The following is a 12454-nucleotide window of genomic DNA, read 5'->3' on the forward strand; positions in this document are numbered from 1 at the left end:
ATAAAAACGCTAATTAATTTACCGCGAGCAATTGCTACTAAAAAGTTATCTGGAAGTGGCTTGAGTTAGTAGATTGCATAATATTTGTTAAATGTTACTCAGTACTCGCGAAATGTATAATAAATTGATAAATTATTGAATGTAAGTCAACTTTTTTCAAAATAAAGGTCCATTTACCCGCTATAAAATTACGAAAAAAATCGTATGGGAGCAAAACTTCACGGCGAATCAAATGAGACTAAAATCATACAGATTGGTGTTATAGTTTCGATGTCACAGCCAAAATAAACAAATATTTTGGTTAAAAAATAATTTTTTGTTTGAAAAAATATTTTTTCACATTTATTATGTAGTATAAAATTTTGGAAAAATCTATAGGAATACTTCCTTCATTTTGCTTAAATCTCCCATTAAAATATACGGATTTTGCTTTATAGACATTCATATAAAAGCTTTCCTATTGAGGAAGATAATTGGGTTGCTGAGGATATATCTCAAGGTTTCTGAAATGGAAATAGGGGTCACATAACCCATTTTAATTTATATGCATTTTGAAATACGTGTAAATCGCGTAATTATCAAAATCATTTTGTCCGCATGTGATTTTCATGTACAGCAAGACCATATCTTTTAATTTGTATATATTTTTCGAAATTTAATTTGGAGGCTAAGATGTAGCATCGGCTGCATCTTAGCACTAAAAACCTATAAAATATCGCTAATTTGCGCAAAGTGAATACAATTTTTGTCCGCATCCGATTTCAATGTCCACCATGAATATCTACATCGATATATATCTATTTCAAGGCGATCAATCAAGAACCGTGGATGTAGCATCCCACATTATTTTTTGGGATAAAATGAATGTAGCTCCCTTATCATTGAAGCTTTCAAATCTCTGTTTCCGCTAAAACGAAGATGCTGTACTAGTTGTAAAATACGCGATATTTTCAAAAACATTTTTAGGTGATTTTTCTACTTTGGAATTTATAATAACTCGCGTTTTAGTAAATGGATTTTCACGGGGAATGATTTATTGGATCCGGAACGTAAAAAACTAAAATGTGCAATCAAGTACGAGGAATTCGAATGACAATTGTAAAAATTAGGCCCGAAAAATATGATGTTTAGAAAAATGTTTGCACAAAATTTCCGTATTTGGATGCAGATTTCTATGAAGCTGTGCAGACTACATTCACAATATACGTATCAAATAACTCAGAATCGCAAGTACTACAATCCTATATATGATTTTTTAAAAAACCTGTTTGCGGAATGAAATTAGAAGAAATTTTCAAAAAACACTGTAAATCTGGCTTCAAAATGTCAGCATCATTTAATGGTAGAAGCAGTTCAAATATTGAATAGTAATACATTAGTGAAATGATCCTTATTTAGTTTGCTTTTACTTTTACTTTGACAGGAAAATCGAGAGATGTGCGGTTTACTCACAAATCGAGAGAAAACAAGAAAAGACATGTTGGCTTCAACCCATTTTTACCCATTTTTTAACATAAATATAGCCACAGCTTCCACGCAAATTATCTTTTAAGGCCAATATTTTTTGCCACGTCCAAAAACATTTAATTTTATCCAAATATATTTAATTTGTATAATATACAATCACAAGTCGCGTGTTCTGAAAGCGTAAACCTTGGCTTCAGCTATGTTAAATTTTCAAAAATATTGGTGATATACAGTCTGATATTTCTTGCACCTATGATTATCTTTTTGGATACAAACATTTTGCTGAATAATTAAAATACCATGAAATAAATTGATTCTTGTGTTCTTGAGAATTTTCTTTGCAAAAAGTTATTATAAATCTAAACATTGCTAAAATGTGAAAATTTTATGAAATGGATTCAAATCGGACATTGTCAAAATGTGAAGAACGGAATGCTATTCAATCTTTACTTCACATAAAACAACTTCAAATAAATTTTGCTGGGTAACGCCAATAATCGAGAAGTTGTACACCCCAAATATTTCGAAGTATTACGTCCAAAAATGGAGACAAAATTCTGAAACTTCCTGGCTTAACAATTTACACAACAAAAATTGGCTATGTAGTCCGTATTCTATATGCCTATATACATAGGCAAACCCGACTGCTACTTTTTCTTGTTTTCCAGAAATCAAAAATGATGAATTTTCATAACTTTGCCTCCGCTGTGCCGACAGAAGTGATTGGTTGTTGGAAACCATTGATGTATCAGACGGAGTTTTTCGACTCAACCTATTTTTTCAGGATATAGCTTAGTTGGCTTTCATTGACTCTATCACTTCTGGTAAAATAGTAAATCTTTGGTGTTTTTTTTTTAGCAAGTAACGAATATTATTTTCTTACAATAATACAAAACTTTTTTAATGGCACGGAAATTAGTGTGTAATATATGCACTTTAAAGAAGAAACGGCGTTATGTTCGGGTCAAACTGTTTATATCCTCCAAACACAGTATGTACAGTATAATCTCGATAATCCGGACACTCGTTAATCCGGACAACGCTGTAATCCGGACACTAGAATTTTTTACATTGTAGACTCGGTAATCCGGACATCCCATATTTTTCTGACCTCGATAATCCGGACATCAATATATTTTCCCTATTTTGAACATTATATTTTTATTTATTTCATTGACTTTTTCATTCTTAGCATTAGCAATTGGTGTATAAGTAAGAAAAATTAAGTTTTTCAGAGTTTTAGGTCCAACCTGTGTTGGGCTAACCTGTGTTGGGTAGCCTAATTCTCTGAAAAATCGGCCTTGCGGATCTTTCCTCTTAAGGAGTTAGTTCATTAGATTAGTGAGAAACTCTTCAAGCAGCGTGTAATGTCTTCCAAGGATATTTTAAAAAATTATTATTTCTTTTTTATTTTCTTTGCTTAATATTCAAATTCACCGGATTGTAATATTTTTTGTATTTTCGTAATTATGTAACCAAAATATTTAAATTACATTTGGCTTCATACGTAGTTCTAAAAACAAATGTAAGCATATACACATTTTTGATAAAACAATATTTTTTTTGGTTTCGAGGACGAGATTAAATCATTCATAAAAATTGCTGAAATATATTCACCATAATAAGAGTGCACTTGAATTCTGAAGTTATATTGTGAGTCTTAAGAAAGACAAAAACTGTTGATACATTACTATAGTAACTCTGAAGAAATGAAGAGTGGTATAACGATATTTTTTGACGAAAGAGTAGACAAAATAATGGGAGATTTTGACAGTGGGTGGAATTAAGCATTATGTATCGTTTTTTAATAAAAAGTTTTTTTTATAAAGAAGTTTTAGAAGACAAACATACTCAGGATATGTCACCTAAATTACTCTGGAGGAATAGAGGAAATAGTTTGGAAGCCAGGAAGCTGTTCCCAGTTTTAAAATGGTCACAACCCGTCATATTTGCTTAATATGAATTCGTGAACCTTATATGTCAAATTATTGTCTAGTAAACGTCCCTTAATAATGATTTAAACTTACAATATTATATGTTTTTGTTACCACTCGGTAATCCGGACAATTCGATAATCCGGACACCGCCGAAACATGTGGTGTCCGGATTATCGAGACTATACTGTATATGTCTATTCGACATATTCGCACTTTTTGCATGGAAGTTCTTTCACCAAACGGATTTCCAGAATCCATATTAGTGACGATATTTTTAAAACTTATGCTAATAACCACAACAACACAACACATGGTCGTATGTCAAACTGTCCTGAGTATGCTTAGGCTAAACACTGACAAACTTTCCAAAAAAATGTCAAATGACGTTTGGCGACACTGCGTGTTGCCTAGACCAGAAGGTTTTTAGTGCCCCTCGTGCACAAAATCATCAAAAAAAAAACCTTTAAAATAGCTTTACGTAACGATACATAACATTTTTAATTTTCATGATTTTTGGTCATGATTGAGTTTGCAACATGCAAAATGAAACGAAATACACACACAGTTCCTTTTGATGATCTGCATAGATTCGCACTTATCCATCTCGCCATGTCTTTTTGAAAATAAAGCACAGGTCACATTTATAGACCACTTCGCATAAAAATTGGGGATTTTTTGGCCATAGGGCGATCCCTATTTTGGTAAGAATTGATTCAGATTTGGATATTGCTCCCATATATACAGTTGATTCGCGATAATCCCTACACCACAGTTTTCGGCGGTGTCCGAATTATCATATTGTTCGGATTAACGAATTGTAAGGAAAATAAATTATTTTATATGATTTTGAAAGTAGTGCTAGAAATATGGCGTTTTTAAAGTTTACATCAGGATGTAAGCAAACCTAGAGACAGATTCATAATTTCACCGTTTTGTAAATTAATATTCCTTAAAATCTTTGCCTTTTAGGTGTATATGTAGTGCATTTGGCAACTTTAATGACAATATTGCGCGAATATTTTTCTTAATATATTTATTTATATCCTATACAACAAGACTAATGTGTCATGAAAGGTTTGTCCTTGTACTCGATAATTTTTACTAAATGTTGCTGAAACAATTTTTTTTACCAACTTCTCCATTAAACAACTGTCAAAATTCGAAGCATTGGTAATAATTGGTACAAATTATCGAGTACACGGACAGGTATAAATTAAACAATTGTGTATACAAAAGGGTTATGACTTTTCGACTGTGTTATCAAAATTGTTTTCCTGTAGCAGGAATGAATGAACTATATTTTTTAGCATTCCAAATACTTTTCTAGCAGAAATATGTGAGTAGTTTAGCCATTTTAAAGACAATTCCAAGGTTTTTGACTTATTTTTCCACTACCACTCTATTGTGTGTTTTTTCTAAGTGATGTCATTTTGCACTAATCATTGGGCGTTCTTCATTTTTCTTATTATTCATCGTGGATGGGTATAACAATAATGCATTACTTTTCGCCGAGGAGTGAACATTTTCCAATTCTGCATTATGCGTACAATATAGATCGATATTATAAAATAATGCATTTTTAGTGCATTAAACTAAAACCATGTCATCAATATTAAAGCGGCAGTTAGAGCATTTTTCCAAAGAAGCTTTTTGACCATAAAGAACAAAAATTGCCAATTTATGTCTGTATATACTGAATAAAGGACAAAACACCATAAAATATATTAAAAACTAATATGTGGATATTCAAAACGTATACTTCTAATTATAGTTATATTCCAGAACCTGGAATCGTAAATGGTACTTTAGTACTTTTTCCCATTTTGCGCTAAAAAACGAAACCTTTTTCCAAAAACTAGAAAAAATTGCGCTTTTATCTAAACAAAAATAGCGATGACTAACTCTAGCTCCTTTGTTTTTCTGCTAGACAATTTTGGCCGATTAGAAATTATCACCATATTTGGACACGTTGATTTTGACATTTCTGATTGAGTTTTTGAAATTTTTCCATTATCTATCTACATTTGCAAATTATGTTGTAATAGGAATGCTGGGTTATTTGACATTTTCTTACCTTGTGAAAACTGATTTAAGTCTTGTTAGTCTAGATTCATTGCTGTGGCGGAATATCTGGAGAGTCTCAATAACATAATAATCTGCAAAAAACTATGTTAAACGTCAAAAAACATAATTTAGAATGCTTTTTTGATGATTTTCCAAGTTTAATTGACGATTTTTATCAAAAAAAACACTTGCATATTTAGCATATTTTTTGCATATATTTTGCATATTTTATGCATATATTTTGCATATTTTTTGCATATTTTTTGCGCATTTTTGATATGACCCCAAATATCGAAAAATTGACCCTAAAAACGCCTAGATCCAAAATTTAAGTCCAATCGGATAAGAAATAAAAAACATGCTAAAATCCGATGTCTAATTATGAGTCATCAATGAAATGAAATTTGTAAGGTACTAAATAATTCAGAAAACAATTTTTTTTTAAATTTTACAACCAAATTTTCAATTTTTTTCATATTATTTTTGATCATTTAAAAAAGTATAAATTATTATAATCTAATATATAAAAGGCAATGTGTGTATGTTAGTATGTTTGTTTGTTTGTATGTTTGTATGTTCCGAATAGACTCAAAAACGGCTGAATAGATTTTCTTGAAAATTTCAGATAATGTACTGGGAACACCGGTGGTGAAAATAGGCTATATATTTTTTTGAATGGTCGTCGCGGAAGTGAAATATCGCGGTCATCCCAAATTATTCGAAAATGTATTATTTCAGATAATATACCTAATTTTAGGAAGCGTGACTACAAAACCGCTAAAACACTGGCTTCAATATGTGGGATAACGCGGTCAACGCCATATTTTGGAATACAGTAAAATCCCGAAGACTTGAGATGTCACTATATAGAAATTCCGAAAAATCGATTGGGAAATCTTATGAAATTTTGTATGTGGAGTTTTTAGGTCTGAGAATAGGTCGTAATCTATTTTTTTATCACGCTAAGTGTAGTGACCGGTGGTCCTCCCCACAATTTTTTTTAAGAAACCCGCGAAATTCAAGATACGTTTTAATATATTGTTTACAAATTGTTTGCAATGCTATGGTAATTACAGTCTTGACCCTGAATGGTCGTCGCGGAAGTGAAAATCGCGGTCATCCCAAAATTTTCAAAAATCTATTATTTCAATTAATTAGAACTGTTGTAAGCTGTTTTTATACGGCTAGGAGTAGTGACTGGTGGTCCTCCCCCACAATGTTTTTAAGAAAATCTGAAATCTTTGATATTTTTGAACGTATTGTTTACAGATTGTTTTCCCTGAATGATCGCGGTCATCACAAAGTTTTCAAAAATGTATTATTTCAATTAATATACATAATTTTAGTAAGCGTGACACAAAAATGATATAAACACTAGCTTGAACAAGTGGGATAGCACGGTCGTGAGCTATTTAAAACGGCTAAGTGTAGTGACCGGAGGTTCTCCTTCAAAAAAATTTTTTTTTTTAATCTGAAGTCCATGATATTTTTGAACGTATTGTTTACAGATTGTTTGCAATACTACTTAATTACTGTCTTGACCCTGAATGGTCTTCGCGGAAGTGAAATATCGCGAAAAGTGAAATATTGCGGTCATCACAAAATTTGCAAACATTTATTATTTCAGATAATATACATAATTTTGTAAGCGTGCCTAAAAAACGCTATAAACGCTGAACACTAAACAATAAGTGGGACAGCGCGATCAACTCCACATTTTGGAATACAGTAAAATCCGGATAAATTGAGATGTCACAAGATCGAAATTCCAGAAAGATCCATTGGAAATCAGACAAAGTTATTGATATACAATACAATATCATCATTGGAATCAGAATACCGCGATCGTGTTCGATTTTTGAAAATATTAAAATTACGGATAAAATCTCAAGATGTGGGAAGTGAAACTTCATGAGCATTGATTTCAGTCCTTGGAATAGCTAGGTAAAGATACATTTTTTTAAATACAGCAAAATCTCGATAATAACAACTACAATTTATAGAAGTAATTTTTTTATGAATTATATAAATGTTGCCATACATATCCCGAAGGAACATACATTTCGCGGAGGTGTATTTTACCACTATTGCATATAGAGCGCGTTACGTTCGATCGGGCTGAATGAGGGAGCTATATCAAATCGAGGACGTATACTGAATAGTGGCTATATCTCTGAACTATCGAAAATCGGGAGGTACTGTTTTATGGGAGCTATATCAAAACGTGAACCTATTACTGTTACATACCGAGCGCAAATAAAAAAGCGTGTCTTTCGGTCGATACGAATATTTATGCTCTCCTCTTTAAAATATATTAAAACCAGATTTCAGCCATTTCGGTGTGATAATGATGTTAAATTCTCAAAAATAGCGAAAATCAGCCGGTACCGTTCTATGGGAGCTATATCAAAACGTGGACCTATACCAACAATTCTTTGCAGTAATAATTACGACCCCAATCGAGACCAACAATCCAATATATAGCAATGTTAATTGACGTGCACCGACCATTATATGTGGGTCACAAAGTGCTTTAAACTGTCGATTTATGGTGAAGGGTATAATAAAAGAGATTTTATATCTTAAATTTGGGGGATACCATTATATGGAATTTATGTCAAAACATTGATTTATATTATGAAGTTTCTAGAGGGATGCCTAATTATGGGTGTATCAATACTGGATAGATAATTAAAATTTACACGGAGAACCCAAACAACGGGCCAGCAACGCGGACCGGGTCAGCTAGTACAGTATAATCTCGATAATCCGGACACCACATGTTTCGGCGGTGTCAGGATTATCGAATTGTCCGGATTACCGAGTAGTAACGAAGACATATAATTTTGTAAGTTTAAATCATTATAACGGACGTTTACTAGATAATAATTTTACATCTACGGTAAACCAATTCATATTAAGCAAATGCGATGGGTTGCGACCATTTTTAGACTGGGAGCAACTTTCCTAGCTACCAAATTATTACGTATATTCCTCCAGCGCAATTTAGGTGACATATGCTGATGATTACGATAATGTTCTAGAAAGTTGTTTATTGTAACCTTAAGTGCATTTTTGTAGTTGACTTATCTCTAAATTTTGGACGGTTTGGCATATATGGGCCAGAATCGGAAGGAAACGTATAAAAATCTAACATTTTATTAAAACAACTTTAATTTATTAGTGGGAGATTTGGCGATGGTTACCAAGGGGTAATGCAGGGAAGACTATAGTTTCGCATTTCGCCACAGATCCTCATCAGTTCCCTTGCTTTTTTGTTTTTCAACAAAAAACGAAATCCGAAACTATAGTCTTCCCAGTCTCACCCCTTGGTAAACATCACCAATTTTTCCCACTGATAAATTAAAGTTGTTTTAATAAAATATGAGGTATGATTGTTTTTAGGTGTTCACAATTTTAGTTCTTTATGAGAAGAGCCCCGAGATTAAATAAAATTTCTTAACGATTCATAAGATATGATCCTTACAAAAATGTCCCTTTTGACATCAAGGCCTCAAATTTTTGGAAACCCATAACTGCGAAATTTGATGAGATAGGGAAAAACGGAGAGACACGTGTCTTCATTTTTTTGGTTTTCTATCACGCTGCGTTGTCAGAATATGATTAATAAACAATAAACCATGACCCAAAAACAACACACCGTATAATTTATATCCAGGTCTGTACTTGTTTCCTCGTTCGGCTCAATAAAAACTAAACTATTAATTCAATCGTTTTAAACGTTCCTTTAGTGGGAACGAACACGCAAGACCGAATTTTCAGGGAAATAGCCTACACAACACTATGTTTTAAATTATGTTGCTTCATTCGACAGTTTCAGGTAGTTCCAAATCGGAATCTTACTGGATCTATAACTGAGTCAACAGCGGCTAGCCTGAAAGTCGAGTTTTGGAGATAAAACTCTGAAAACCCTATTTTTTCTTATCTATTATTTATATTGCTATAGCTAAGAATGAAATCGTCAATGAAATAAATAAGACTATAATGTTCAAAATAGGAAATAATATTGATGTCCGGATTATCGAGGTCAAAAAATATGTGATGTCCGGATTACAGAGTCTACAATGTAAAAATTTATAGTGTCCGGATTACCGCGTTGTCCGGATTAACGAGTGTCCGGACTATCGAGACTATACTGTAATTATAAATAAGGTGAAGAGGTCCATTTTATATACATACATGATATATATGTAATTGCTTCATTTACTATGAAAATACACACAATAAGTCAATACTATTCGCTGTCAGACTCGTAGTCGTCTGATGATTCAGAATCTACATTGGGGTTTACAGGTACTACCTCAGCATTCTCAATGACGTTAGTAGATAATAATTTAATAGCAGCTGAGGATAGCTTTTTGTTTCTTTTTGGAGGGTCTGAACGCAGACTTGAAATGAGAGGACCTGAGGATACAAGTAACCAATTCATTATATCTGTCATTGTGTTTATTCTAGAAGTTTTTCGAGAAAAGTTTTTCCGATATTTCTTAATATCTTTATTCCTGGACTCCTGAGCTTCTTCGGAAAGGTGACCGATGGGCAGTGGTGCCCACTCAATAATGAGAAAACCATGGATGAGTACTTCACGAATTGATGTGGGCATGTAATACCACGGATGCTTAAAAAGATTTATATCTACTGCGAAACCACAAGATAAAACTTGCATTATAACGTGTGCTCGGTTAAGGCATTCGGCATCTAAACCTAAAATTTCGGCAGATTTCTCCGAATCGGTAAAGAACCTTCGGGCCGTGTTACCATCATTACTGTTTCCGAACCCTCCAACTTTTGCCGTGTCAATAATAAGCCCCAATTTCTGTTTGAAACCCTTTTATATTTCCCGTTTTGTTTCTTCCAATCTTCTTTTATCTTCTTTTGAGCGTCCTTGTCACTTTTTGTTTGCTAATTTGTATCTCAAATGAAGAAATACTCCATAAAATCAAAGACATAAATACAACAAGATAAGACATTTTGTTTGCTATCATTCTTCAGTGAATGGCTTTTGAATTTAACATAATGTTATATCACGATATGGTGATATAACATTTTTTTCTTTTATACATTTTTACGTATTTAACCGAATTTACCTATCCAATTGACATAGAATTATTCTTGAATATATCCTTGAATTCATAAATTTCGTTTCTGATACCATTACATGAAATGTTCCTCCTTGGTTGCGATTTTGAATTAACTGCAACCTGTTAAGGGTAATGTTTCTATACAAAGTTTCGTAAACATTTTTTTGTTGCATGCATTTTGTCATGTCTTAGTTGTATTTATGTCTTTGATAAAATGGATCCAAGCATGTAATGTGGCTAAACCATACCGCAAATTTGCTTCCTCAATTGGCAAAGCTAAAACTTCGTCCAATTTATTGAACTGTTTAGACGTAGCGTTACACAGATAGCAACGCATGTTTGACTTCTTAAGAGTGACATTATTACGAATTTTGCCATCAATCATGGTAAAAAGTAATTTGTATGCAATTATTATATCTTTTCCGTTTATGTGAGTAGAATATGGAACAGGAGCTTCTATTTGTTGATCGATATATGTATGTACATTTGCTCTTGAATAATCGAATTTTGATCTTCACGAACATATTCCACCTTTATTGGACTGCAATATAGAGTAGACGATGGTTTTGGATTTTGCCAAATTATTGAATTTTGGTTATCAATTTCGGACAATCTTAGTGGTACAAGCGATGACAAAAGTATGCTGCCGTCCGACGCATTTTTGTCTTCAAATTTTTGCTTGTATTGATTTTGGCCGGAAGAACCATCAAATCCGTATTTTACAGTTAATAACAAGTTATAAACTTTATCATTTGGTAATATATGAATAACATCATTTTGCACAATTAAATGTCTACTTGAAATATGATTCAATAGAGACTGTAATTGAACTTCTGCTTTAGTTTCACTTACTGTGATTCCCGGTGGATAACAACGACTTTTTGCTTCCACTACTTTTATACTCGTATGTATGTACCGTCATTTTACCTTGAATAACATCGGAAAGTGCAAGATCACCAGAAATTTCTGTTGGCTGCGGTAGAGATACTGATTTGAAAGCAGATTGATATTTGGAAGCTCGATTAGGTGATGTCCTTCAGAACATTTGCAGCTTTGGAGGCTCCATTTGCGCGTAAGGTCATCTGCGTTGCAAACACTAGTTCCGATACGCTATGTGAATCTTTTGTGACTCTACGTTTGGTTCTTTAACTCGCATTTTCAAATTCTTTAGAAGGTCGACCCGATTGTAACTGGACGTTTTCCTTTCTGGGATAGATACATATTTTTCCAAGATCTTGATTTTCTCATTTAGTTGTAAATGAAATTGTTGAAACAATGCATTGAACATTTCATGACGAGTGCACTCTATACTATTTTCTGTCATTTTGAATCACGAAAATCTGTAAGTAGTCCGTAATAGTTTAAACACGTCTGTTTCATTTGAAAAAATTTTTTAAAACTGATTTATTTAACTTATAAATTGACATATTTGACAACGCAATGGTATGGAATATTCTAGAATGTATACAATATATGATATTAATATTATAATACACTCCTGAACAGACTGCTACATGTATATATGTACCTGCAAGACAAAATATCACATAAAAACAAAAAGTTCAAATAACGGGTGTTTTTTTAAGCCCGATAGAACTTGAAATTGTAAAAAATAACACAAAAAATTAAATTGTAATCAAAATTTTTTTTATTCGAAAGATCGATACGTGACATTAACATTTGAAAATGATTTCGGGCATATAGGCACCGCGGCTGTTCTTGACGAAGTGCATTCTGGACATCCAATTTTTGGCCACTTTTTCGAGCACTGCTGGCCGTATGTCACGAATAACACGAACAATGCTGGCCTCCAAGGCATCAATTGTTGCTGGTTTAACAGCATAAACCAGTGACTTCACGTAGCCCCACAGGAAATAATCGAGA

General features: G+C 32.8%; 1 protein-coding gene across 2 annotated transcripts in view; it reads right to left on the reverse strand.

The window, feature by feature from the left end:
* Positions 1-12454, reverse strand: part of LOC141399714 (WSCD family member GA21586) — a 60835-nt gene that overhangs the window by 22975 nt on the left and 25406 nt on the right. Inside the window, exon 1 of one of the 2 annotated variants that reach the window (XM_073978932.1) lies at positions 11423-11864. The exons of the other annotated variant lie outside the window; for it this stretch is intronic. The gene's annotated coding sequence lies outside the window, so the exon portion shown is untranslated. Of the gene's footprint in view, positions 1-11422; positions 11865-12454 lie in introns of those variants that run through there. 2 annotated transcript variants of the gene reach the window in all.

This window comes from Musca autumnalis, unplaced genomic scaffold (genome assembly GCF_047663935.1).
Source record: "Musca autumnalis isolate F117 unplaced genomic scaffold, ASM4766393v1 scaffold_3, whole genome shotgun sequence".
NCBI classification, from domain to species: domain Eukaryota; kingdom Metazoa; phylum Arthropoda; class Insecta; order Diptera; family Muscidae; genus Musca; species Musca autumnalis.